Source organism: Cibotium barometz, chromosome 19, assembly GCF_041138505.1.
Source record: "Cibotium barometz isolate CiBa-2024 chromosome 19, ASM4113850v1, whole genome shotgun sequence".
Lineage (NCBI taxonomy): Eukaryota > Viridiplantae > Streptophyta > Polypodiopsida > Cyatheales > Cibotiaceae > Cibotium > Cibotium barometz.
The window spans coordinates 17140586-17146585 of NC_141064.1; positions in this window are offsets into that span (position 1 = coordinate 17140586).

Below are 6000 nucleotides of genomic sequence, written 5' to 3' on the forward strand. Positions count from 1 at the left end.
TAGGAGCGTAGTCTACTTGCCCATATTGCATACGTAGGGAGACGACTGTCTTTCCATTGGCGCCGCTACCGGGGAGACGACCTACGGTTGGTTGAGGACCCTTGGCAGCCATTACAATCTAAACAATACTAGGAGTAGGATAATTAAGCTTCAGCAAACGCCTCGGTGAGCCTCACCAGGCTGCTGGCCGGCTGAAAAAGGTGGAGGACAGGCCGGCGGTGGTGGCAGCCATTCCAAAACTGAGAGACGTTGCAGACTCGCTGGTGAGAGGAGGAGAGGCCTGTAAGCGGCCGTCTCTACCTCACCCGTAGCAGAGAGGGCGGCGGTGGCGTCAGCAGAGGAGAAGAAGCCGGTCGGCTGTGTCGCCGGGGCTGTTGGCCACTTAAGTCAGCAGAGGAGGAGAAGGCGAGGGGCCGTAGCAGAGGAGAGGGCGCAGGTGGGCTGTGTCGCCGGGGCTGCTGGCCACTGAAGACAGAGCAGAGAGAGTGGAAGCGGAGGCGTCAGCAGAGGAGAGGGCACAGGTGGGCTGTGTCGCCCTGGGGCTGCTGGCCACTAAAGACACAGGAGGAGAGGGAAGCGGTGAAGGCAGGTGATTCACAGGCGGTGAAGGCAGCTGATTCGCAGGCGATAAGGTGAAGGCAGCTGATTCGCAGGCGGTGAAGGCAGCTGATTCGCAGGCGATGAAGGCAGCTGATTCGCAGGCGATAAGGCAAGCGGTGGCAGCAGGCGATAAGGTTAGTTTTTAATTTTTTTATTTTTATTTAATTTTTGTTATTTTTATTTTTGTTTTGGTTAATCTTTAATTTTTTTTAAAAAATCTGCAATTTCTGCATACTAGGTAATTTTCATGTTTTCAGCATTTTTTAAAAAAAATAAAAAATAAAAAATAAAAATAATTTTTTAAAAAAATCTGTAAATTATGTGTTTTCTTTGGAGTCCACATTTTCTGCATATTCTATATTTTTTAAAATTTTTGTAATTTTTTGCATAATTAGTGTAATGTGCATAATTAGTATTTTTAGCATAATTCGTATTTTTATGTAATTATTAATTAAAAAATAAAATAACATAAAATATGTATTTACACACATATTCATGTTAGTTGCATTTAGTGGTTAGGTAGGGTTTATAAAGAAAATAAAAAATTATATATATATATAAATTTAAAAAATAATAAAAAAAAATTTCAAAACTGGACACTGTAACGTGCTAAAAATAGCGTATGCATCTACGCTCAGGAACAATCCTAGGGGGACGTAACACTAGTGCACCATCTAGGGTAACCACTCAAGGGAGCAGCACTCAATCGGTTGTTGGCAACTTGGAGAGCATTCTCGAGACATCTTCGGAGTCTCAAACAGAGAGTCTCTCAAGAACCGAGAGTGATATTTCAATGGACATAAACGAGTCATTTGGCATGAATGGACCATCCACACCCATTGGTATGGCAGATTCTGCTAATCCATTTGAAATCCTAGATGGGGAGTTGATTGACAACATGAGACTCCATTTCTTGTATACAAACGCGCATGGCGGTGAGATCTACAAAGTTCCAATGAGCCGGTTTGTTGTTGAAATTGCAGACATTCATTCTGCGTTTGAACCAACACCATGGGTAAACTACCAAGACGATATGTACATGGGTAGAAATGGAGTACGCTATGAGGTTACGAAAAATCCTGAACAAGTGGATGCTTTGGGTGTACTTCAACCTAGCGCACAAGCAAAGCAGAAGAAGGAGCTTCCATCGGACCCAAATGTGCCAGGAACATCGTGCAGACCTGGTACGCCCATTTCTTTACTTGAAGAATTGTTTTCTGACTGGAATTGGGAGGATAGAGAAAGAACGGGAAAAGAAAAAGAGACCAAGAAAAACCCATGGGACATAGTAAAAGAAATTCCAGTAGTTAAAATCTATCAGGACGACCCAATTAAAGAGGTGTATAGGGATATGGTAGAAACCTACTATGCAACCACTAAGCACCCGAGCTTAGAGCTTCCAGTCACGCATACAATAACTGTAGAGCATCTAGAAGGTTTCACTAAGCGTGTTCATGATAGATGGGGAAATGACTTTAGAACCCTTGAATGGCCAGAGGTTAGGGAAATGACATGGAAAGGAAGGCCCCTTTTCACTGAGGTGTCTACCTTAGACACGGCACGTCCAGATGAATCTGCCTTTCGAGGAGAAACACTAGCACCACCATGGGGAAACGACTTTAGAACCCTTGAATGGCCAGAGGTTAGGGAAATGACATGGAAAGGAAGGCCCCTTTTCACTGAGGTGTCTACCTTAGACACGGCACGTCCAGATGAATCTGCCTTTTGAGGAGAAACACTAGCACCACCATGGGCTAGAACCCCGTGTGGCTCAACCAGCACCTTCCATGCGAACAACTGCTAGAGGACCAGTCTTTCCAACGATTGATCCTACGAGGAGACCCGGGGCTATTAGAGAATCTAGGGGAGAAGAAAGACCACGAGCAAGTGGATATGTACCTCCAAGAGAACCCCATAGACCAAGTGAACTGACATTTGAAGAGCCTAGAGTTAGAGGCCGAGACTCATATAGGAGACATGACGATGAATATTCTAGAAAAGTGAGACCTTCTGCGTTGCAAAAGCTTGTCAAGAAGTATGACAGATCCAGTGACCCATATGACCATATAGCAGCTTTTAAGCAAGCTATACATGCGGAGCAAGTCACGGATATGCATACGCAAATCGAAGGATTTGGCTTGACGCTAGAGAGTAAGTCTTTATCATGGTTTCAGACTTTAGAGCCAGAGGCAAAGCGATCTTTCGATGGGCTGGAAAAGAGCTTTATAGTTACGTTTTCAGCTGCGTTTTCAAAAATGGGAATTAAGCATAATGCGGTAGCTCAAATTTATACTACGCTCACTTGTATGCAAAGAAGCATGTCATCTTCAATGAGTGTTGCATGGATGCCATGGATTACGATGACAACTTTGACATGACTGGCATGGAAAACCAAGATAGTCATCCGGATGATAAACGTAGCTCTGGGAAGGGCTTTGACTCTAGTGTGCCATTAGTTAATCCAAATCAGATTGCCGAGATAGTATTGAAAAAGATGGGGCAATACTACAGACCTTCCTACCGACCCCAACCATCATACATGCATACTGTACTACAGGCCCCTACGTCTATGGAGGATGTGGAGGTAGCCATAAAACCGAGCAATGCCCAACCTTCTCACCATTCGTTGTTGGCAATCAACCAACAAAGAAGTAGTGCCAGCTTTGTAAATGGAACTACACACATGTGACTTCGGACTGCAATCACATTGCAAGGATACAAAGGGAATAAGCAGCCAACTCTGCACCTAGGCAGCAAGTTGTGAACCATGCGAGAACCTTAGTTGCTCAAGAGCAAGCATGGCTGGTGCTAGGAGCTCAACCTCCTCCACCTGGCACAGCTTCCTTTAGATATGTGGAATATGAGAATCCTGAATTAGGTATGGAGATGGTCAGCTCTCAACCATACTACATCGAAGTGGAGCATCCTCTTGTCGAACCCTACTTTGAGAACCCAACCGGACCAAGCCTAGTTCATGACTTTAATGGAGACCCAAGCTCTTTGATGCTTATAGGATCTCAGCAACCAAGACTCAAGGTTATCCAGGACCATATCCTACAAAGAGACTATACCCCACGCAACAAACAGGACCATGCTACGAATGTGGTGGGCCACATTGGGCGAGAGAATGTCCAAACAAGAAACGATCCCTCTTAGCTAACATAGGCACAACATCTACGTTTCCACCTATAGAGAGGTTTTGCCAAGGGTGTAGCATTGACCATATACCAAAGGATTGTTTGTTGAAGCGTGCGGATCCGGCAGCACAAAAAGCTAAAGCGCCCCTCAACTATGTTGAAGTGATTCCATCACCCATGACATCTGAGGAGGAGAACGAACTAGTGTCGTTAAGAGTAGTGACTAGAGCCCAAGCACAAAAGAATGTCAAAGAGGTTGTTGACATTCTATCTTGAAAGATGGAAAAGAGAGAAAGAAATCGACTCGACGTAAACCACACAGCAAGGGGAGTAAGAAGTCGAAGGAGCAGAAGAGCTCTGATGGAGGAAATTCTATCCCAAAAGAGCTAGAAGGAATGTTGAAAACGAAACAAATAGGAGAGAAAACTCAATATGAGCAAAAGGGAAAAGCATCTAAGTCTGAGGAAAGCTCAGGAGGATCAGTCCTTGTGGACAAGGTGTACAAGCCTTTAGATGCAGCGCTTCAAGCGTATAATAGTAGGATCACAGCTCTGACCGAGCTGCCTAAGAAGCTGCAAGAATATCCCAACCCTCGTGTGAAGAGACAATCAACTTGGCTATCCATAAGCAGTTGATTAGGGATACTCAGACTCTAATAGACGGCCCACCACCTATGTACGCAAGAGGACCTGCTTCTCTGAAGCCTAACTTAGAAACGATACCAGAAGCCATGCCAAGCATGGAAAAGGGAAGTGAAGTTGTATCTCTACATTTCCCAGAAATGCTTGAAGGAGATGATTTACCTCATACCAATGCAGACGAGTCAAAACCATTGACTACCGTGGATTTTGGAGATGAAATTCCTGAAATAGAGGAAGTAGTAGCAAGGGAGATGTGGGAAGCGGTGCAAAAACAAGTTGAGGATCTAGCACCTTCTGATAAGTCACCACCGTTTTCTATAGTAGAATTCTCGAATCAAAGGGTTCAAGAATTTGATGCTTTATCTCTACCAGATGATGCTCAGACTGTTGTCTCAGCTCGGAGCAACAAGCTCACTTGCAAGACACTGCCCTCATATTTAGGACTGTATGAAGGACATAGCCAAATCATGCGAGTACCATCAATGACACGACAACCTCATCACAGGAACAAGACATAGGGAGTTTGCAAGCTTTAATGTCGGCACCAGTTACGTGTACCATTCCACTTGCAGAGTTCTTAAAGCTTAGGCCAAGATTGTGGGGAGAAGTGGCTACACAATTAACTGAGCAAGGATTGTGGAACCAGAACATCCATGTTAAGGAGTTGTTGAAGGCAAAGGCTTCTGGGCTAATGCTTAAGCAAACAATTCCGGTTCCTGTGAACAAAGTTGGCAAGCATTGTGAGGACGATGAAGGAAATACTACGCTTCCTGTGGAGATCAACAATATTGAATCTATAGCTATTCTAGATAGCGGAGCAGGGGTGAGTATAGCAACAAAAATTGTATGGAAAATGTAGGGAAAACCTGCAAAATTAGAAGTACAAGGATGAGTTTGCAATTGGCAGACGGAAATCTAGAGAGTCCCATAGGATTGCTTGAGAATGTTATAGTCAAGTCATGTGGCATTGAGTACGGACATACCTTTGCTATCGTAGACTTTGGCAAGAACACAAATTACGAAGTGATCCTAGGAAGGCCATTCATGCGCCAATTCAAAATGATTCAAGACTGGGGTTACAATTACTTGTACCTCAAACATGAGAATGTAACCATGAGGGTGAATACTTCAAGAAGCCCCTAAGTATGAAGCAAACAAATCATTATTGCTAGGAGATATGGTATCTGTAGAGGAAGTATCCCCTCTTGAGTACAGCTCAGCTGACGAAGGAGATGAGGATAGATGCTTAGAATCCTCTGATGGGAAGGATTCTGATGACGATGCCATAGTCCCTGAATCAGAGTTAGAGAAGATAAGATTGTTGTTAAAGGGCAGAGAGGTCATGCTGAGTATTCCTAGTGACAAACCGAAACGTAAGTTTTGCAAGAGTCACCGGAAGTTTCGCAAATAGGAAGTCACGGAAAAGAGACAACAACAACAAAAAGAAAGAGAAGATGTGGATAAAGAAGACTTTATTCCACCTCCAACCTTTGTAGGTAAGAAGAACGAGTACTTGTACTACTTGTTTGGGAGCTGATGATTGCATCAAAGACGAGATGAAATGGAGATACGGCTTTCAATTAGTGCAAAAGCTAAACGAGAAGGAGAGTGACAACCCAAAG